This window comes from Rattus norvegicus, chromosome 16 (assembly GCF_021556685.1).
Source record: "Rattus norvegicus strain SHRSP/BbbUtx chromosome 16, alternate assembly SHRSP_T2T, whole genome shotgun sequence".
Taxonomy (NCBI): Eukaryota; Metazoa; Chordata; class Mammalia; order Rodentia; family Muridae; genus Rattus; species Rattus norvegicus.
Window position 1 is genome coordinate 27,562,633 of NC_141549.1, and position 23,469 is coordinate 27,586,101.

At 41.4% G+C, this 23,469-nt stretch overlaps 1 protein-coding gene and 1 long non-coding RNA gene across 16 annotated transcripts in view; one reads left to right on the forward strand and one right to left on the reverse strand.

Moving 5' to 3' along the window:
* Positions 1-3,485: 3,485 nt before the first annotated feature.
* LOC102551750 (uncharacterized) lies at positions 3,486-14,370 on the reverse strand. 4 transcript variants are annotated; one of them, XR_015640285.1, is made up of 6 exons: positions 13,662-14,370; positions 11,714-11,846; positions 6,009-6,190; positions 5,425-5,492; positions 5,019-5,185; positions 3,486-4,938 (listed from the first exon to the last, which is right to left on the reverse strand). It is a non-coding gene; the product is annotated as an uncharacterized LOC102551750 (long non-coding RNA). The 4 variants fall into 4 exon arrangements; XR_015640286.1 differs by lacking the exon at positions 11,714-11,846 and adding an exon at positions 10,552-10,620 and having other exon boundaries at positions 13,662-13,912; XR_015640284.1 differs by lacking the exon at positions 11,714-11,846 and having other exon boundaries at positions 13,662-13,915.
* The window catches only part of Psd3 (pleckstrin and Sec7 domain containing 3), a 557,293-nt gene continuing 541,712 nt past the window's right edge, over positions 7,889-23,469 (forward strand). For 7 of the 12 annotated variants that reach the window (XR_015639410.1, XM_087588275.1, XM_087588278.1 and 4 more), the window contains exons 1-2: positions 7,889-8,042; positions 14,581-14,635. The gene's annotated coding sequence lies outside the window, so the exon portion shown is untranslated. The other 5 variants (XM_087588277.1, XM_087588288.1, XM_087588286.1 and 2 more) reach the window with 2 other exon arrangements.

The following is a 23,469-nucleotide window of genomic DNA, read 5'->3' on the forward strand; positions in this document are numbered from 1 at the left end:
AGTTAGGGGAGAGGAAGACAGACCCTGCCTCTTTGTGACAGTATTTTTGTAGTCATGAAGATGTGAACTGAACCCTCCTTCGGGAGAAGAAGACAGACCTTAACTCCTTGTGACCAAGAGTTTTCTGTTCCATGGATGGGACCTGAATCACCTTCAACATGGGGCTGCTCTTCACTGTAAGTTATTGCCTAGGGGCCTAGGGGCTGGAAACTTGCTGCTAAAAAGTAAGGAAAAGGCACAGACCAATGTGCTACAGGGCCATGTGCTCAACAGGCCAATGCCTTAGCTCTATAGAATTCTCACTTCAGAACCCCAACTTTTTAGAGAAAGAGAGACAATCTGTGAAACAGGAAATTGAGAGATCCTGTTAGCCACCTCTAGAGCAGTGGTTCTCAATTTCCCAGTGCTGCAACCCTTTAATATGGTTCTTCATTTGTGGTGACCCCCCCAACCATAAAATATTTCATTGCTACTTTATAACTATATGAATCACAATGTAAATATCTGATATGCAGGACATCGGATATATGACACCAAAAGGTTATGACATGCAGGTTGAGAACCATTGTTCTAGAGGGACAGATGGAGGAAAAATATATTATTATTGTATTGGCACTATCAATTTTCTTCCTCCAAATAGCAGACCTATTATTTAAAACTTACTAAATTTTTCTGTGAATTACTTCATCAAAATTATCTTTGAAAAATTAGTAAACTTAGAAGTCATTTAACACCTTCACAGAATAAAATGTATCTCATTACATGGTGTCTGAGTGTTAGCAACCCAAAAACATTTAGGCTCTAATACAACTTTGAATATTTGAAAATTACTGACTAAGATAGATAATCAACATAAAGAATGGAAAATGATATTTTAATCCATTACTCTTTCTGGAGACATCCAAATTTCCAAAGAAAGTGTTTTCATTCTTCCAAAGGCTCAAATAAAGGAGAACCTTTCTGAAGAATACATGGGCTTAGCTTGTCAAATTATGAAATTTGCTAACATGGTTTTTGCCATCATGGCCCTGTAGATACAAAGTGAACAGCTCTCGACCAGTCCAAAGAATTGCAAACATGGCACTGGCAGGTCTTGGCTTCTCTCCTCCCATCTCCCTTACTAAACCAATAATTCTGTTCCTAAAGCTAGCTACCAAGGTCTAGTCCCTTATTTGGCTATTTCCTTAAGCCTGACTAAAACACCAATGTCCAGCTATCAAAATATCAAGCCCCTCCAATCAAAATTTATTATTTGGTTACACTGTCTAGTCTGTCTAGCCAGGACTTCCCAAATCACCCTATCACTTTTTATTCTTAAAGCCCACTCCTGGAGAGACACCTGCTGCTGTCTTTGCCCAGTACAGAGGCAGACCCTCTACCCCCTTGTGCCTTGGGGGTAATGAGTATCCTTTATGCTGAGAATTTGGTTTCTGGGTGTGGTCTGCACTGACTCTGAAGTCCTTTACCCAAGGAATAGCCAACCACCGCAAGTGCTTATTTGCCATTGCTGCCCTGTAGATGCAAAGTACAACCACAGCAATGAGAGTGCATTCTCCCCTTTTTAGAATAACTACTAATAAAATTCTAAGTTTGGCTGTAACTTGTAAAATAAAATAAATTAATAATGGAAATATAAAACTGTATTCCCCCATGGCTCAGATAGTCTTTCACAGGGTTCTCTGATACCTATGACATCAAGCACAGAAGCAGAAATTAGCATTTTCTACATGTCCACTGAGTTGTCGGGTAAGTACCTTCTTGCTTTGTAAGTCTTCTTTTCAGAAAGTGCCTCAAGGATAAGGAGAACATACCTAGATATCCAGAGCAGTCCTGTTTAAACTGAAGTTTCAGCAAATGAATAACTAATCAGAATAATTATAATGATGAAGAGAAAAATGTCCTACTGAGTCCAAGCCTTTGGCTCCTTGTATACATACTGCCTGCTCTCCTTTGATATCATTACAAATATGGCATGCAGAACAACTAAATGGAAATGAAGAAATGAAGAGATGAAGACCAGAATGCTGGCACATGTCTGTAATCCCAGCACTTTGGAAATAGAAGAAAGAAGACGAACAGGAACAGAGGGCAGCAGGAGAATTAGTAATTCAAAACCAACGTTAGCCACGCCATATGATGTGTTTGAGGCTAGCCTGAGCTACATGGGACCCTGTTTCCAAAACCAAATCACACAAGGAAATAAATGAGATTTTGTTGCTTCTCTAGATTTGGTGATGAACCAGAATTAAGTTGATTTAGTCTTAAGGTCAACGCTGGCAAAGGTGCCTGAAGTAAGAAGCAGAACTCATTTCAATAATTACATTCATCACACAAGACAAAAGCCCATTTTCACCTTCTATTTTCCTGGTAACTCCTTTGAACCTACGATTTAGTGTTCTTCTGATATACTGTGTAGACCTAGCTGTAGTCAAACCATAAGCCAGATATCAGATAGAGATGGTGCTATTGGCATTGAGCTTCCCCTCTCTTTCTTTTAAGAACCACAAAGAAAAAAAAAAGAACCACAAAGAGTAACTACATTCAAAGAACAAATCGATTCAAAGGCTATAGCATTGACCTATGGCTGCCTGCATTTTAGCACAAACTCCTTGTGCTTGTGCTTGCATTTTTATGATGGCAAGTATTAGTTTGCTACAGACTACAACAATAGATTGATATAACTTCAAAGAAAGGCCCTTGGTCTTTGAAACATGTCTTTGGTTTATGTAATATAGATAATTGGTTTTTATTAATAGCATGGATTAATAGAGTAACATTAAATTAGTAATCTTATTTGTAGACTTCTACTTTAAAAATACTAAAGGAAATACTATTATTAGAATGATGCTTCTCTTATCCATAATCAAGTTATGAACCTTTATCATGGTACCTTTCAATATAAAACGAAACTGCCTACTTTCTGCCTCTGTAAAGAATACCCTTTAAAGACTGACATAAAGATAACCTAAATAATATGTTCATTTTAAGAACAAAATCCAAGACTGAGACAAAGGTAAGATGAAGATATTTTTCAATTTTAGGTTTTGGATTTGTACACCAGGAAATTTTTGAGTGTTTAAAATAAAATCTGTGTGCTGATTAAGGTTTTTTGTCAACTTGACACAAGCTATAGTCATTTGGGAAGAGGGCACCTCAGTTGAAAAAATGCTACCTTCACATTGGCCTGCAGGCAAGCCTGTGATTAGAGATTGATGTGGGAGGGCCCAGCCCAGTGTGGGTGGTGCCACCGAGGGAAGGGCATCCTAGATGATATACCGAATCAGGCTGAGAGAACTATGGAAGCAAAGTGTTGACTGGATCTTCAAGCTGTGTCTCTGTGGTTCCTGCTTTAGCTCCTGACTACAGAGTCTTACCTGGAGTTCCTGCCCTGACTTCCCTCAGTGATGGACTTGTAAGGTGAAATAGAAGCGTCCCTCCCCTAAGTTAGTTTTGGCATTTTATCATAGCAATAAAAACATTATGTAATTTTAAAAGCGTTTATTGTAGTCAATGTTCTATTGCTTTGAAGAGACACCATGACAATGGCAGTTCTGATACAGACAGGCTTTAAGTGGGGCTTGATTAGTTTCCTGGGCTTTATCCAGTTAACCGGGAGAAAAGCACAGCAGCATGCAGGCAGACATAGTGCTGGAGAAGTAGCTGAGAGCTCTACATCTGGATCTATAGGCAACAGGGAGTGAGAGAAGGAAAGGGGGGAGGGGAAGGAGGGAGGGAGGGAGAGAGAGAGAGAGAGAGAGAGAGAGAGAGAGAGAGAGAGAGAGAGAGAGAGATTGATTCTATTAGTCTAGCCTGAGACTGGCTTCAAGTTGTAGCAGTCCTCTGTCTTCCAAAGTGCTAGAACTACAGATATAAAACATTACGCCCAGTCAAAAAAGTATTTTGCATGTCTATGTATATGTGTGTGCGCCTCTCATCTGCTTGAGCACTACACACACGCAGTAACTGAGGAGACAAGGGTGTTACATTCTCTGAAACTTGAATTACAGCCAGTGGGCCACTCTCTTGGTCTAGGAACCAAAGCTAGGTTCTCTATGAGAGCAAGCAAGTATTCCTAACTGGCATGCCATCACTGTATCCTCCGCTAATGTATTTTTAATGGCAGAAGAAATTTCACTGAGGTGCTGTTTCAGTTTTCTTCTGTTGCTGAGATAAAACACAATGACCGAAGGCAACTTGGGGAAGAAAGGATTTATTTTCCTTACACCTTCAGATTACAACCTGTGATGGTCTGTATATGCTTGGACGAGGGAGTAGAACTATCAGGTGGTTTGGCCTTGTAGTTCTGTCACTGTGTATTTAATACCCTACTCCTAGCTGCCTGGATGTGAGTCTTCCACTAGTTGCCTTCAGATGAAGAACTCTGAGCTCTGCCTGCACCACGCCTGCCTGGATGCTGCCCTGCTTCCACCTTGATGTTACTGGACTGAACCTCTGAACCTGTAAACCAGCCCCAATTACATGTTGTCTTTATAAGAATTGCCCGGGTCGTGCTGTTCACAGCAGTAAAAACCTTAACTAAGACACAATCTATTACTAAGGGAAGTCAGGGTAGGAACTCAAGGCAGGAACCTAGAGGCAGGGACCATGGCGAAATGCTGTTTGCTGGCTTCTTCTCCAGGTTACTCCCAGTGCTCCCACACATCCCAGGCACCTGTGTAGGTATGGTATTGCCCATAGTCTGTTGGTTCCTCTGCATCAATTAATAATCAAGTCAACTCTCCCAAAATCATGCCTACTTGCAGGTCTGATCTAGATAATTCCTCAAAAGGCACTTTGTTCTTAGAGGAATCGCAGCTCTGTGAAGCTGATCATGCTACGTAAACCAGGTACATGATATTTTCTGGTCAGTCTGCTGTGGTGTGTCTTCACCATCCTCAGAGGTTACACCAGAGTCATAAGAATGATGGTCAAAACTACCTGTAAGGAAGGTATTCTAGAATAAGTTGAGAGCAAACTCACATCTAGGAACAGTTCTACGACAGCTCATTAGTACAAACCTGGACTACAGGAATATCCAACATTCTTATCTGAGAAAAAGCTTCACATGCTTCCAAATGTCTCGTTTGTTGGGTTATTTTCTTCCAGCATTTTCCTTACAGAAGCAGCAGAGGAAGAGGAACTGCAAGCCCGAGGCTTTCTGGCAGTGCTACACCAAGATCCAGTCCTGTAATGAAAAAAGAAAGGGACGTAGATTCTATGGCTCATCTATGGTCCTATTCCCTCTGAATATGTAAACAGCCTCCATAGAAATAGCTCTTACAGAGTTTGTCATTAAAGAAATCAAGCGAGGCTACTACAATCCCATTTCACTTGCCAACTGACAACAGAACAGTAGGTTTTCTTGTGGAAGTAATTCTTTGGTGTTACTGCTATTGAACTGGCAGCTTTAGTCATTATACATACTCGCCATGGTTTGTTCTGTCCCTGTTCTTCCTCTGGAAATCTGTTTCTTCTAAATCCTCTTTTTTTCTCTGTTCCAGGAAGAAACAAAAGTACAGTGAGACTGCATAGGAGTTAAAGCTAAAGGAAGTCACCAGCATTTCCCAGGGCCTTCCTTCCTGTGGTACCCAAATGGCAAGGTACTGACTCCTACAGCATCACTACTGTCAGGAGACGATGCTCTGTCCATTTGCAGATGATGTCCTGGGACTATCAGCTTTTCCACCCCAAGGGATCTGCGCCACATCACCAATCACTGTGAGGTGCCTGAAGAGTTCCCCAACTCCAGCCCTGCTACTCTCTGTTCTTTCCTCCCCATGGACACATCTTTGCTGCAGAGTCCAGATGTGTCATGGTCCTAACAGGGATGACATCTCCAAGTAGGACAGCAGCTCTCCTACCAGCTGGCATACCAAGCTCAGGAGCTATCCTTAGGTTTATGGGAGAAAGAACTAGTGGACCAGCGAGATGAAGCAGCTGTATCAAAGGCAGGAGGGCTAGCTCTTCAGCATGCACACACGGACCATGGAGGGCTGCCATGTACTTACCATGTGCCCCTGTACTCAGGTTCCTGCTGGGCCCGCTGAAGCTCTGGCTTGGGTAGGTCTCCAGCAGTGCTTCAGGCCTGCTAATGCCAAAATGAAAACCTCATACCAAGCAACCAGCTTCTCTCATGGTCACCAGTACTCTCATCGTAGCTGCATGGCGGAGCCACCGGACGGAGAGAATGCTAAGCAGCAGGAGTAAACGGATGAAGCATTTATTCTCTTGTTCTGCATACGCAACACCACTCTATCATTATACATCCTCTTGCTTCCTTCCCCTTGTCTCCACGTATCCCAGTGTCTGAACTGAGTCATCCTGGACTATGTGCCTGTATTTGTACTTCTCTCACTGAACGTGAAAGTCCTTTCCCAAAACAGTCCCCAGTCTGGTCCCTAGATTCTTCCACCATGCCTGACCTCAGTCTTTTTCCATTATAGTTAGATAGAATCTGGGACACTTTGAAAACATCCAGGAATTAAACTCATAAAGATCACACATATAAGAGAAAACAAATGCTATTCCTTCAGGACTTGCTGTAGTGAGAGTCAGAATCCATCACTTACCTCAGAGATGCACAGGAAGGCAGGATGAGGAAGTTTTGTGTTGGGGGAGTGGTAAGAGCCAAAAGGCAGAATCCCATAGGGGCCATTTTGTTTTCTCATTTTTGATCCCAAATAGGAAGTATGGGGAGGACAAGCATGAGAAAAACCTATCATAAATGGGCAAAATTTGACCCTTTATTTGGACACATTGATGGTTTTATTTTTTATGAGTAGACTAGACATCATCTCTTCGAATATCATCTCTCCCCAATCCTTCGTCCCATCTGCATTCCTATGCTATATGACCTTTCCAGGAGAAAACTGATGGTGGCTCTAACCTTACAGATTGAAGTGGTTTTTGAGAGAAATACTTCAAAGAGCTGGAATCTGCTACAAGCAACCTGGGCCCACTTCTTGGAAGTGGCCTGAACAGTTTGGTTTTCACATGGTGAGTCCAGAGCTCCACTCTAAGCTTCCCTTTTCCTTAGCCTGAGTTCTACCACAGTGCAGACAGCCAGCAGCTATGGAAAACTACATATTGGGGGTGGGTGGGAGGTATCTCAGTAGAGCATTGTCTAGAAATACAAAACCCTAGGTTTGATCCTCAACACCACATAAACTGGATGTGATGGTGCTTGTCTGTCATCCCAGCACTCAGAGGTAGAAACAAAAGGTTCAGAAGTTCAAGGGATTCTTCTGCTATGTTAGGAGTTCTAGAATAATCTGCAATTCATGGGATCCTGTTAGATGAAAGGGGAAGGGAAGAAAGGGACAAAAAGTGGGAAGGAAGTTAGGAAGGAACAGAAGAAGAAGACTGTATGTGGTGGATGTAGCCATCATTTATTTTCAGGAGTTATTTAGAAACACAGTTTGCATCACGTGCAACAAAGATGAGGTGGACATTCTATAACCATTAATTTTGTACCAATTTAATTTCTGTATTCATGCAGCCTCCCTCCCAGATTCACTTTTGTTATAGATGTTCTATTGTGGTCCTTGTGGTTCTATTGTAGCATGATGTAGGAAGAAAGTGGTGTCCTGATACCCCAGGCTTCGGTACGTCCTGATACCCCAGGCTTCGGTACATCCTTTGCAAGTCTACCAACGAGGAACAAACACTCTGTACTCATGCTCTGTCTCCCCCTGTCTGGTGAACAGTAAGTAAAGGAACATGGGTGATTCATTGAGTGCTATTTAGTTTGTTCTGTCAGCTGTTTATTAATCTGTAGCTTCCTGCTGAGATGCAGGGTGTGCTTTTTAAAGAAACCTTACACAGCACAAGTTTTATTTTGGGACCGGACACACTAGTATACAAAGAGGATCTCTGAGAGTTTCAAAGTGCCACAAGAGGTTTTCTCAAATCTAAAAGCTTTGTGATCACCCGCTGTGTGCCAAGCACCGTTCAGTGAAGTGGTGGTGTATGGATGAATGAACTTTCCTCAGCTCCAAGAAAGTAGGCAATCTACTCAAGGGAAATGAAGGCCCTAATGTGTGGTAAGTACAATCTTGACATTTAAGGTCAAGAGAACTGGAAAATTGTACTGAAATGGAGAGTAAATATCTAGAAGGAAGATTGAGAAAGACTTTCAACTAGTGGGTATCGTAACAAAACTATCTCATGTTGGTGACAGTGGGGAGGACAGAGTAGATACAGAAGAGCTTGAGGGTAGGACAAGACCTTTATCCTAGAAATTTCTGCAAATGGTTTAAGCAAGAGGCACTGAAGGCCTACTTGGAAGCACAAAAGAAGAGGTGGGTGGAAGAGTTGAGGAATTTCTAATTTTTATTAAAAGACATGAAGTAGTAGGATATGAAGGAGAAACTGAGTCAGGGTGCTCACTTAGAAGTCTTGGTGTTGTCTTCAAAGAGAAAGGAAGAACAGAAGCATGTTAGGGGACAGCTGTGGAGACAATAGACTCATCCTGGGAATTATTGGTTTTTTGGTGCCACCTGAACGGTGAGTACATTATTCAGGGCCATCTGGATCATATAGGAACTTCATACAGCCACTGGACATTGTCATTTACAGTCTTTGAGAAAGACGTATGGTCTAGAAATACATAATAGGGTGACATCTACCAATTTGGGGACATTTTTCTCCATGGAACTTCATGAATGATTGCTTCAAAGATATATACACTTTTTATTTTGAAAGTGTTATATAGTGTTATTACACTCCAGATCACAGCACTTTAATGGTGTCAGCTTCTATGTTTGATACTGGAGATGTTAGAGGAGAGAGCAGGACAAACTGAATATGATCCATCAATTGACCTTTAACTGTTAATGCCTACACGAACGCATTACTTGTCTTTCACTATGAGAGAGTTTTAAAAATATCCTCGCCATCTATGGAAGCTGAAAATTTCAGCTAGTCTGAAAAATGCTATACAATAAACCTTTCCTCTGGTAATGCTTATACTAGTCCCAAGGAAATAAGAAAAAATATAAGACATGACTTTTACCCTATTAGATGAAAATTTACAGAATATCTTTTAGTGAGAGTATCCTTTGCAATAGGGAGAGTAGACATAGCCTAACTGAGCCTTAACCTGAATCTAGCCATACTCTGCTATTGTAGCTTTAAACCTAATATTAAAATTCAGCTTCATCATAAATTAAACTCTGACCCCCAACACTGACAAACCTAACCATAGCCCTTGTTTTTAACCTAAATCCAGCATAAACTCTAACTCTAGCCTTAGCCCCTTTGTTGCTAATTCTAACCTTAACCCTACACCTGACATTCTAGGTATTAACCTAATAGGTGCAAAAGCTCTTTGGGTCTCAAATAAGTAGATAAAACTAAAAATTGACTCATAGATTAAATAAGTAACCTAAAATAAGGTTATGACCATACAGTCTTCAACAACATAGCATTGACTTTTCTGATGGAGACAGCCAAGGTTATAGTTTCATTTCTACGCGACACACTTGATTCTTCCCTCTGACTTCAGAAGATGTAACAGAGGGGGGATTGCTATAAAAATTTAAGGAATATTCCCAAGAAGCAAGATTTAAATGGAGAATATACTTTCATATATAGTTTTCATAGCTTCCACAGAGTGTAAGATAATCTTAATTTTAGACTTCAAAAAAACTTCCCAAAGTGCAAGCATTTTCTATTCCTAGAACTTTCCAGAAGGCTAGGTTCACAAGATCTTCTATTTAGATTTAAATCCCAATATGACCCTGTCAAGATCTTGCCAGCTAGGATTTATCTAGCTTAGACAGGTGATCATTGGGTAATGTGGGCTCTGGGGTTTATAGGCATACTATAAGGAATATTGTTCTGCACTTAGAAACACATAGCTAAGCTGAGCAAGAAAAATGCTTAATACACATACTATATAATATAAGAGCAAATATGATGAGACAGACAAAATTCTAATTCATAATTTGAAGATCATGAAAACAGAAATGATCTTAGGTGCTATAGTAGATGGGATAAACCTGGATATTGAAATGACTTAAAGTTACAGTAGATGCAGTAGACAATATTTTCTTTCATCTGTGTATCGTCATGCTCGCCAGAACGTTGTAACACATATTAAGTTCTTCCTAGGCTCTTACTAGGTTACAAAGGGCATCGTTATTTGCATAAACAGAAATAGACTTGATGGGATGTCTTTCTTTCCCCCCCTAATCATCCAGCAAGAATGGCAAGAGATTTGGACTCAAGTTGCACAATTTTGAATGTGACAGAAAAATCACTGTTTCACACAGTAGATAAGGCATGAACTGTGCTGCCATACCCACTCCATTGGAGTCTGTGCAACATGAAGCTCTTGTGCTTCATTTCTATCCAGGACAGAGGTCTGTGCCTGCAATGGCTTGACCTCCCGGAGGTCCTGGCAGTCTCCCTGCAAAAAGATGATGACTAGGGTCTATGCTTGCAGTGGAGGTGCCTTCTGTGTTCTAGCCTTGGTGATCTTAGCAACTTTAAGCCTGTCAACAATATCTGATTTTAAGAATATAGCAGTATGGGAAGATGGTCATGTACCTTTAGATGTCTCAGGAACGTCTCACACCATCATGATCCTGATAAACTCAACGGCTACGATGAACTCAACTGCTGCACCCATTAGTTCCCAGCAAATAGGAGAGAAATTAATTGCAGTTACTAACAATATGACTGCTCCAGAAAAGCCTTTCCCCACTTTTGGATAAGTTTTTGTTTAGCAAAATAGTGATGATTTTTATCAAAATAGTGATCACAAAATAGTGATGATTCTTTTAGAAAGATCATAGACAAGTTCCAACAAGTTGAACAAACTTATCAAGAGTTAACTATGGTTACAAAAGTTTCCTTACTATTCTGAGGGGCCATAAATATAGAGTTTAAACTTTATTATGACAAAGATAAATGATGAATGCATACCTGGTGCCCACAAATCTGGCAGTATAACTGCAGTTTTTTAAACTATTGTTTGCAGTTGAGAACTGTTTCCTAGACTGTATGTTTGGCTCTCCTCTTTGCAAGGAATATCGGTGGGGTGATGAATAAGAGCTGAATGATTGCCAGTTATGATGTACCTGTTCTAACTGCTTAAATCTATGCCAAGAAGTAAAACTTTTTGCAGCAGCACACACCTCAAGTTTGTGTCTGTCTATTGTGCCAAATCCGTTCTCTACCTGATTAGGTCCCTTCAGATCCGGGTGGTGTCTGGACCACAGGGGACCTGCCGCTTGAGTCCGTTCTCTACCTGAAATCCAAGCCTTGGTCCCTCTGCTGACACACTCCCCTGGGTGGTCTGCGGCACTGTGCCTGAAAGGATTGAGTAAAGCTTAAAAGATGAAGCAAGGAAAATCACGTTGGAATGAGATGGAAATAAGAGGAAGATGGGAATCTGGGGACGGGATTGTGGACAGACAGACATCATAGATGCGAATTAAAACCAGCAGGAGATAATATTTCATGTAAGGTTTCACAGGGAAGTCAGTAAGGCTTTGAAACAGAGAGTGAACTAATCAAAGATGGACCAGAGAATGGCGGGCAGAGAAGACAGGACGGCAAGCCAGATGGGTGAGTTTCCTGTGGCAGCAGGAAGAGTCTGGATTGTGAAGAAAATCGATGTAAATGGGTTTACAGAGCAACAGTTAGGAGGGGAGGGTACTGTGTGAGTGCAGGGACTGAGGGAAGTGGAGAAACGAAAGAAGCTCACATTTTTTATAACTAGCAGGCGAGTCATGTGTGCTCTTTCTGCGTCTCTCAGGAAGAAAGAAGCAATGGAGGTGAGAGCGTCTTCATGCAGAAACCTGGTTCACACATAGGACCGTTACACAAACCCTTCACTCCTAATGAAGAAAAGCAAGTTTAGAATGGCGTTAAAGATGATGTTTTTAATAACATTATTTCCAATTCACCCTCAAACTGGGAAATATCTAAATTCTGTGCAATGGGGAGTTAAACAAATCAGGAGTATTATGCTGAAATTAAGCCTGTATTTGAAGGGCTCGGGGGTGTAAATGATAATATAATGGTGTGTGACAAGAATAAAACAGATATAAAACTATCTACACAGCATGAAGAGGGGTGATGGTGGGCACAAATCCCTCCCACCACCACTGTTAGCAACTGATAGCTACAGGAAGGGAGAGAAGCCAGTTCCTCTTAAGGTTGTGGCCTCTGGGAAGTCTACCATGTTCAATGGTAAGCCGCTCATCCAAGAGTATATGGGCAGTGCAAACTGAACTCCGTGTTTTGTTTTGTTTTAAATGACATGAAGTTGGGAGGGCAGGAAGTGGAATCTATGTGGGAGGGGTTCAAAAAGTGTGAATAAGATCAAAATACAATGTATAAAGTCCTTAAAGAACTAATAAACATACATATTCACAATAAACATGTGAATGAAGCAAAAGGCTGGTTAGAAGGGATGACTTGGGCGCTTCTGTGACTAGTTTATATTATTTTATAATATTCGGAAATTTCCAAACTTTCCACAATGAGCCTTTATTTAGCTTTTATAATGATAAAATATTTAGAGAGAACAGTATTCAACGTCTTTAGATTTGTTAGGTTTCAAAACAAACAGCACGTAATGAACGGAGAGCAGAAATTCATTCCCCACTCTTCAAAAGTCAGAGTTGAATGGATGGATTCTGAGAAATGGCAGAGAAGGAGAGGTGACCTCCACAGCAGAGACGTAGCTTTGACTAGACAGGGACCAGTCTTCTCTTCAGGGGCAGGCTGACCTCTGGGAGCTGTTTACAGCTCAGATAAATAGAGAATCCACTCCGGAAGCAGATAAGAACACAGTTATGTCCCAGATGCAAACAATACCTTACAAAATACTTTAGGGGGGTTCTGCTAACCTCCGGAAGAACTCTGCTAGGATTCTTCTCATCGCCTTCAGGGCTGCACACACTCTAAAGAATGTGCATTCCTGAATAAAACCAAAATCATCCATCCAGGGACACTACGACATCTCCGTGGAATTAATGTAGTCAATTTCTATTTAACAGAAACATGAGATTTCTAAGAAATGAGGTCACACATGTGCCTTTGGAAAAATAATTGAAAGTCAAAATTATGAATATCTTTGATTACTGATATTCATTCATAAGAACCCCTGTTTTATTCCTGTTCGGTGAGTCGTTAACAGCATGAAGCAACCACTCATCTAAGGGATTCCTGAGCTGTAAAACTACCACTGGACTTCAAGGTTTCCGTTAAGGGCGCTACCTCGCATGACCTTGCACTGTACAGCTGGAAGTGAAAACCATGGTAACTATCTCTGACGGCTGAGCGCCGGACAAGGACAAGTGGAGACTTCCCCTTGATGCAGCTCTAATTTCACTTATTTTCAAGCTCCTCAAAATCGAGGAAAATTTCTTCAAATTATTCTCTTCTTTTATTTTTTTCTTCTCCCTATAATTTGCATTAGCCTTGCTCCTTGTTTGGATGCTTCTTTGTTTTCATCCTTCCCAGTGTAGCACACCTCCAGGGAAACTAAAATAACCAAGTCTAGAGAGAGTCCAGATGTGGCCCTTCACTTTTCTTTTGGGTCTGCTTGTTCGAGGTTTCACACGCCTGTTTGTTCCCGGTTCCTGGGCCTTGGTCACTTTGAAATGAAATAACGAACATAGCTGTGAGTAAGAAGGTCGACATACCTTGCCAGCCAGTGTCCGTAATTCCGGCAGGATCTGTCGGGTTCCGAAAACGCTCTGTGGAGGTGGAGGAATTTCCCCAGTTATGAGATTTTTCTCCCCAATGGGGGCTGTGAGCGCAAACACAGTAAGATTGCCTGCTTATCTCTCCACACAGGAAGCGAGCAGCATTTGGAAAACAAAACCTCATATGCTGATGACAAACTTTTAATAATAGACGAACCTTACTCTGTGTTTGCATCTTCAAAAGGTCCAAGAAGTGGAGGGAAACCAGTCTGGGGAAACGAGGGTGGGGGTGGGGGTTGGGGAACACTTGATATTATTTGTGCAAATGAAATAAACATAAAAGGGTTTTTCTACTACAGCTCTCTCGCAGTGCAGTTTAACTAGAACGACTGTAATCAGCGTGACATCGGGAGCTCCATAAGAGGCCACTGTTTGTCTAACTTTAGCTAACCCGTGCACTTCCTGTAGTGTGCTTTGGGTCGAAGCTGCCGGAGCCAAAAGGTCCAGTTACCCTCTGGCTAGACTTGGATTCCTCTTTCTCTATCTCTCTATCTCTCTCTTCAGGGGTGTCTCTTTCTGCATTTATTACTTCTGGATTTAAAAACCTTACTTTATTCATAAATTTATATAAACAGCTAACCGAGTCAGCTCTATCTGAAAAAAGAAAGAGGTCCTGAGTTCTTTTGCAGTTGGTAATTTCTGCCTTGCTTGATTGCGTGTATATTTCCCAATATTTGCTTGACAATTGAGCCAAGACCGTGCGTTTCTCATTCATGACTTGGTATGCAGAAGAGGAAGAGGATGACGAAGAAAATAATCTGAAGATCTTTGAGGAGAGAAGGGACTGAGGTTTCACTCTGTTGTGAGGTCTGCTGGGATAAACAGCCATTCAGGCATTTTGCATTTTAAATTCCAGGCACAACCTGAAACCCAGAGAGGAACTTCTCCAAGGAGCCGGCAGACTGCGCCTGGTAAGTCACTGCTTCAGAGCGGCACTCTCCCTCCATGGCAAGCCAAGAGCTAGAATGTAATTTGGGCAGGGGGTGTTTGAGTCCTGAGAAATTCTAAACTTTCCATATCCAGGATTTTGTAGAGCTAAGAGTTCTCACAGTGAGAGAGGAGCTTGGGGACTTTTATTAACAAGACTGTTTTAGAATGTTTTCCTTCAAAGAATCAGAAACATATCCTTGACTTTCCCAACCTCATTCTACCCTGCCATAAAAATCAAATTTTCAGTGGCATGACAAGATTTAGAAGGTTAATGATTCCAAATCATGCCATTCTTCCAATATATTCTCAGATGTTGACTCTTGGTACTCAGACTTTTTAATGGACCTCAGCTGAAGAAAGGCATTGTGTGTGTGTGTGTGTGTGTGTGTGTGTGTGTGTGTACACGTGTGTTTGGGTGTGTGGGAGTACATGTACAATCTTCTGGAGAAGACAACCTCATGTGTCATTCCTCAGGAACTGTCCACCTTATTTTTGAGATAGGAACTTAAAGAATAGATTAGGAGCTTGGCCATCAAGCCCCAGGGATCTGCCTACCTCTTCCTCCTTAGGGGTAGAACTACTAGTGTATGCCATCACACTTGGATTTTGACTATGGTTCTGGGGTCAAACTCAGGTCCATAAGTTTTTTTCCATTAATTTATTTATGCATTTTACCCCCTCAGTACCCCCTCCCCCATCCTCCTTTCTCCTCTGAGAGGAGGGTACCCCCCTGTAGATCCCCCCAACTCAGGCACACCTGTCTCTGCAGGACTAGGCACATCGTCTCTCACTGAGGCCAGACAAGGCAGTGCAGTTAGGGGAACAGATTCCACAGACAGACAACAGCTTTAAAAACAGCCCCTGCTCCGGTGGTTGGGGGACCCATGTGGGCTGAGGTGCACATCTGCTGGATATGTGTCAGGGCCTCCGTCCAGCCTGGTTTGCTCTTTGGTTGGTGGCTCAGTCTCTGAGAGTCCCCAAGGGTCCAAGTTAGTTGGCTGGTGGTCTTCTTGAGGTCTACAAGCTTTAAAGGAAGCACTTCAAGGATAGAAATGTCTCCTCTGCCTTGATCATTTTTTTATTAGAAATCTTGTCTATCTTTTTGTCAAGAAATTTAGATACACTAATTAGATCGAATAGAAATTTCTCTTGTTTGCATTATTTGATAATGGTGTCAGTGTTAAAGAGATAAAATAATTTAAAGTTGTTGATAAGTCAATTATAAAGGAAATTATGAGTGATAAAAATATTAGACCACGATATTTTATATATATATATATATATATATTAAGCTGGGAATATAAAATTCAAAAGCAGACTTTCAAACAAAAACAAAAACAAAACAAAAAACATTAAAACCTCACAAAGAAACATTTTCTTTCCCTACTCTTAATTCCTTGTAGTTTTAGAGTGAAACCCACTTAAGTTGGCTTTTGTATGTCCCTTACCCTCAGTCTGCTAATGGAGAAATATCTAAAAGTGAAATTGCTGAAGTTTATTAGAAACCAAAAAGAAACTTGTTAACTAGACATACCAACTGTCCAGTCTCCACGGAGATTAGTTGCTGACAGCAAGAAATGTCACTGATGAGGCACCACATAAAATAGTGTAAGTTTATAAAGAATTAGGAAAAATAACTTGAAATAATGCAACCCTGTATCGTGCCATGTTTGTTCCTACAGGGAATAAATATACGATCCATGCAATGAATAGCAAAGCTAGGGAATTGCACTGTGTATAATGTAGACACCACGCTGGCCTACTACCTCAAGCTCAGTGGGGTGAGAGGACAGGGTAGAAGAGAACCAAGAGCACGTGTAGGCTGGCAGGGTTAGGGACTGGCTGTAGACTTCTGTGGTTGGGTTAGTTTAAGTTTCTTAAGAAGAGTTCTTGCACAATCAAGGAATATTATTTTTGCCTCTCTCCATTTGGAGGTTTTCATTTCCCTGAGATGGGGGAAGGGAAGGAACCCCCTCGGCTTCGTGAGGGCACCCTTTATGACCCTGAAGGAACTGAAATTCTCAGGATGAGATCCTAAGAAAGTCAGAGGAGTGAGGAGGCTTTTGGATCCTAGACGGCCCATCCTTGAATAGACCCAAGAAAACATGAGGATTCCATAAAATTTAGTGAAAAAATCAGTGAGAAGGGGCTTGCATAAATGGAAGGGAGAAACTTTCACAGTAAAGTTGCCTTTGAAGCCAGGGTTCCTTCAGACACATGCCCACATATCTCTGAATGTTCATGGTGCTTTACAGAAGGTATCTGTGGAGATGGAGAAAGGGAAAAGGACTGCAATTGGGTTGGTTTTGGTGACTAGCACCATGGCTGTGAGAAGAATGGATGTTTGCTGGGGGCCCTCTGAGGTGGCACAATGAAGACGAAAGTGGAGAATCAGACTAGGTGCAATGCATTATAGGAAAGAAGAGTGAATGGATGTGATGGATAACTGGAGATGAAAGTTAAAGGGTTGCTGGACTCCAGAAGCAAACCCAGAAAGCCAGAAACAGTGGTCAGGAAGGTCTTGGGATGAATTGAACTGACTCTGCTCACAGACTGTCTGCACTCTGCGGGACAAGCCATGGTTGTGGTGACTGAAAGATAATCCAACAGCCTAGGTAAACAATTAGAGACATGGTTAGGAAATACAAAATCAATCTCTTATGTGTTCTAACTTTCAATACATATAATATATGATATGTGATACATGATGTGTGATTTGTGGTACATGATGTATATATAAGACATGATATGTGATATATAATATATATTCTGATTTCTGGGCCCATTACCTTGATCCCGGGTGCCCACTGGGTGCTGCAGTGGTAGTTTTAAATGTCGATTCAACACACTCTAGAATCACTTAGAGTCTTAATGAGGAATTATCTAGAACGGCTGGTTTGTATTCATGTCTGTAGGGAACTGCCTTGTTAATTGATGTTAGAAGAAAGACCCAGCCCATTGTGAACAGCACTAATCCCTAGGCAGGGGAATCCTAAACCGTAAGAGAGGAGAGTATCAAGGATGTATAAATTTTCTCTTTGATCTTGACAACGAATGTGGTATAACTAGCTGCTTGAATTCCTGCCATGATTTCCCTGAAATGATGCACTAAAACCTGCAGTTGTATGCCAGATGACCCCACACCACACCAGAAGGGGAAGGGAAACACACCAAAGCTCCAAGGTGTTCAGCCCCAAGTTTGTAATACCAAAGTCAGAATCTGTGTCCTTAGCAGATATAATAAGCCAGGGGTGGCCACACATTCCTGATAAGCTAATTGAAAGAGCAAAATTAATAGTGAAACACAGAGAAAGGAGGTTAAAGAAGTGTAGGTGCATTAACTGGGAAAAGAGACAAAAGGATTCAGAGACAGGTACAGGTCTGCCCCACACCTTACACCCTGTTCATCCATCGATGCCTTCATGCATCCATTCATCATCTGTGCATCCACCCACCCACTCATCATCCATCCATCCATCCATCTTTCAAGCCTTACACCAGGGCAAAGTTGAAATAGAAGACAAGAGAAATGCATAATTAAGAGGCTCATCACTGACCCACAGTTGCCTGGGACCCAGAGTGTCCTGCAGAGTGTTGATAAGTCATTGCTATCCTGTGAAATCCCTTTCCTGGAGACAAATCCTCCCTCTGGCTTGCTCCAGGTGTCAGCCTTTTTATCTCTCAGTATGAAATTCAGGGGAGAAATTCCAAGAAAGGCCATTTGCCTTGTTTCAATAGTCCAGATAGCAAGAGACAGGGACAAACATGTCTCTTTAGAATGTCCTCATTCGTTCTAGGCACGCTTGGTGCAGTCTGTTGTAGGCTTTCTCTGAGTGTGGTAGATTCTGACAGCTGATCCTTCTGAGGAATGAGAACACTTTAATATGGTTTCGGGAAGATTCTTTCGGGTACCCCCAGCTGGATTCCATTAAAGTGGATGCTGATTTTCTTTGCAGTCATCTTCAACATCTTCTTTCCCCTCCACACCTTTGACTAAGGCCTACTCTACATCCTTTTTGCCCAAATGAAATAGGGCCCCTAGAATCAAGCTCAAGAAAACATTTGTAAAGGTTTTGCAAATGATCCTCCCCACTCTTACTTATGGGCCACTCATTGACCCAAGGAAAATGTTTGCATCTGTACCCGGCCATTGACAGAGGGTAATATAGTTTCCATACCATCCTTCTCTTCCTTGATTGCTCTGTGATGCAGACTCCTGCGTCGAGCATGTCCTGAGTGCTTTGACAGACCTGCTAGAGCTTCTCTCACACTTGCCTTATGATGGATGAAGCATCCATCTCCTCTCCTTTGCCAGGGCAGCATGAGGGAGGTGGGGAAGTTCAGCTTTGTAAAACATACCACGCCTTGGTAGGCTTGGAATTTGATAGTATCTGAAATCTATTCTTTTTCAGTACTTGAGGAAACACTCAAACAAAATCAGCCACACCCCAATAGTCAGTCAGTTAAAAGCAAGAAACTTCTAAAGGGTACGATGAAATGACCATCAGATATGATAAAGGGATACCACATGATTTTATAAAGAAGCAGAGAGTCCATCTGAATGCCGAGTCCAATATTGAATGTGTGAAAGAGCATACATATTCCTACTGCATATGGATCTATGTGAGTACGCATTGAGGGCTGAAGTTGAAATCAGGTATTTTCCTTAATCACCCCCTACCTTGTGTATTAAGACAGGGTCTCTCACTGAACCTGAAACTCACTGATTAAGCAAGCCGGTCCTGGCAGCGAGCCCCAGGACTTCCCTGTGTCTGTCTTGCCAAAGTTAGGATTACATGGCACACTCAAGGACAGTTTATTCAGTGACCTCTCTGACACTCACATATCAAATAGAAGAAACAAAGGTCACCCAAACTCTTCTGAAGCCCCAGTTTTTAGATAAATTCAATTGGCTTATCAAGCATGCTTCATAGAAAAGGCTAAATTGAAAAAGTGCTTAATATTAGAAATGGACTTTTAAATAGTCTGGGTAAATCCTTTGCATATGCAGTTAGTAGAAGTAAGATAATATTCTCATTTAAATTAAATGGAAAGTTTGGAAAATGAGAAAACTTTTTTTAAAAAGTGGATTGAATTTAATTTTGATTCTTAGAACTTCTATCTGGTTACTTATCTGACCTCCCCACTAAAAGCAAGGCTTTAAATCCTAATGAAGGACCCCCGTTGAAGGAATCAGAGAAAGAACTGGAAGAGCTTGAAGGGGCTCGAGACCCCATATGTACAACAATGCCAAGCAACCAGAGCTTCCAGGGACTAAGCCACTACCTAAAGACTATACATGGACTGACCCTGGACTCTGACCCCATAGGTAGCAATGAATATCCTAGTAAGAGCACCAGTGGAAGGGGAAGCCCTGGGTCCTGCTAAGACTGAACCCCCAGTGAACTAGATTGTTGCGGGGAGGGTGGCAATGGGGGGAGGATGGGGAGGGGAACACCCATAAGGAAGGGGAGGGGGGAGGGGGGTGTTTGCCCGGAAACCGGGAAAGGGAATAACACTCGAAATGTATATAAGAAATACTCAAGTTAATAAAAAATAAATAAATAAATAAAAATCCTAATGAAGGTCTGAGACACTATTTCCAATCTTCCACCTAAAATGTGTTTGTTTTTGATAGCTGCCTTAGTCTTTTCCTGTCTGCCTTTTATTTTTCTTTTTGTTTCTCTGTGTTTGTTTTTGGAAACAGGTTCTCAGTAGGTAGTCCAGACGAACCTAGAAATCACAGTTATCCCCATCCCTGTGCACCTGCCCCCACCATGCCTCAGCTTTCCAAGGGCTGGGATTTGTAGAGACAAGCAAGCCACCACACCTGGCTCTCTTTCTGTTGCTGTAATCAAATGCCTTTGATTTGGAAATTACTGAATAATGTTCATTTATCTCTTGTTCTGCCAGCAGTATGTTGTTGGCATCTGGTGGGGGCCTTGTTAGGGTTTCTAACGTAAGCCTACATGCACCTCTCACTGGCCCACATTACATGGGTAGATAAATACAAGAACGCTTGAACACTGGTGGAACACATTAAAATCACAATTATGATATTGTATTCTTACCAAACATTTTCATTTATACTTCATTGATTGTTGTTAACCTCTCTCACCAATTAAATAAGTGTTTGCTACATAACTCTGACTTCGTGTCTCACTGAATCAAAGTGGACTTAAAGCACAGATAAAATGTATTAAGTTAACCAACAAATTGTTAATAATTAAGTGGGGAGTGAAAGACTTGACAGCTAAAGCAATAAACTATGTAGCCTAGCCGAATGTCCTGTGCATGTAATATACATGTCTTGGATAATATATCTTAATATAATATAATTAATATAATAAAATATAATATAATTAATATAATAATATATGATAACTTAAGAAGTGCCTTAGAGGCTTTAAAACAATAAACATAAATTCTAGTTCATAAAGTAGTAAAAATAGTTGGGCAGTTCCACCTTGTCTTGGGTAGCACACTAGTTTGGTTGTGAATATTCTACTTATTGTGTGTATGTAGAAATGAATGATACTCTGAGCTGTGACTAAATGCGTATCCAATTTTTCAAGCATCACCTAGTGGCAGATTTGCCGTTGGAAACATAGTCAATATTTTACCTGTTTGTAGCCTGAAAGTTTTCTGGCAGCCAACACTTGAAAAGTCTCAGTGTAGTTTAAGGGAATGTTAGCCTTATAGGTCATGTCAGGAAATGGAAGCTATTTATTTTAATAAAATTCTAGTTTCTTAGAGCAGACTGCTGGACTGTGTCATGTCAGAGGCAGGCAGAGAGCAGTGTATATACTACCTGGTGTCCTCCAGAGACTTCTTGGCTTCCTTGAGCACTCCATTGAGCTTGAGATGGCTTTCTTCCTGTCTTGCCAGAAATCAGAGCCTCAAGAGGGCAGTACCAGTCTTGCGGGTCAGGGGCACATTAAGTGGGGGTTATGACAGGGTCTCTCAGCAACAGCTCTGGGGAATTCTGATCATCAACTTTCCTTGGGTGGTGGCTATTTGTGTCCCCCAAGAGAGCAATTGATACAACCACATTTTATGTTCAGAGCTAAGGTCCTGATCCACTCTGGTTTCTCTTTCGGACATAATTGATGCTAATAAATGTAACTCCTGCATGAACATCTCTCGTCTTTTCATTTCAAAGTGCCATTTGGTCAGAGCTACAGTGAGTAGAGGGGGTTGTTTAAATCAATGGAGGTTCACATTTCTTGTCTAAGCTTACATCCCTGCACTCCCTATAGAAGGCCGATTATCTTCTGTCCCCTTCTCTACTAGCTCCTGGCTGTGTGCCTTCCTACATCTCCATGTGAAATGCTCCCTTTGGCTCATGTCTGAACTCTTCTGTAGACCTGGCTGTACTGTTTTGGAAGGTGAAAGCTTTAAGAGTCTCAATGGAAGAAGAGGGTCACTGCAGATGGGCCTTAAGGCTTGAATCGATCCTACTCCCTGGGCACCATTGGCTTCCTGACCTTGGAATTGATGTGATAAAGTACCTCACCAGAAGCTACCTGCTCGATGCCTTACCTCCATGCAGCCTGCATCCGTTCAGACTTTAAACCAAATAAACCTTTCTTTCCTTAAGTTGCCCCTTGTCAGACACTATCTAAAAGGCAAGTTGTATAGAAGCCAAATGTTTTCTTTCTGCCTCAGTTTCCCTCTTTTCTACCATATATTTGTTCATTCTTTGCTCCTCCTCATCTTTGGGACCTTTTCCCCCCCTAAAGCCAATTTTTTTCATTAGCTTTCTAATTTTTTCTATCCTTTTGATTTTCTACCTTGTCTGGCATTTGCTTTGTTAATCTTATACTCTGTGCCTCACCTCCACTCCTTCAACCTCCCTATGACCATATAAACATGTTATCTTAGTAAAAGAAGAGAGTGACTTTTCATGATAAAGTCCTTATTCATTCTGTGATATTCTTTTAAAATGGATCAGAACACAGGAGCACCCTTTAGGAAGGTATGTGAAACCCTGAATAATTCTTGCCTTGGTTCTTTAAATGATCTTATTTTGAACATTGGACTACATTAAGCTACATGATGTCTGTGAACCTCGCTGGCCCAGCTTCTCCCTACAGGGTGGAGGGTGGCACATTCGGCTCCAATTAAGTCATTAGGAAAACATTTTGAGGCATAAGTTTTATGCTCATTACAAGAAACCCTATAACTTCTACTTCCATATCTTAGACAAAAGCCCAAGGTACCACCCTGGGAAAGCGTCTGCATCCTGGGAGGCTTTTCCCTCATGGATGTCTCCAAGGTTAGCCAGTTCATTTCTCCCGTTTCTATCTGCAGACTTAGCTACTACTTCTCAAGTCAGCAGAGTCTTTCTTCCTCTTCCTCTTCCTTTCCCTTTCCTTCCTGTCCATGGGACTGTTTTTCTAGAAACTGTTAATAACCTCTTAAAATGCATTCTCTGCTTTCTTCCAAATAAGAAAATACTGAACAGGAAAAAAAGAGATACTTATGAAATAAGATATAAGACAAGACCCTGAGGGGGAATCAAGAAAGCTCTAAAAACCCCCAAAGGCCACCACAACACCTAGGGTCTAAAAGGAAAGAAATCTCAAACCCCAGCTAAGGGGTTTAGTTTTTTAATTAATTAATTAATTAATTAATTAATTAATTAATTAATTTTTGCTGAATACATTCCTTGGTAAATAAAGTTTACTCCAGGTTCCTATTAAAAGCCCAGCACACTGTGCATTTTTTTAGAGGAAGTCAACATATTGTTACATCACCCCCCAAACGGACCTTGCTTTTCCTTTTAGTAATTCAACTCACAGAGAAATGGGAA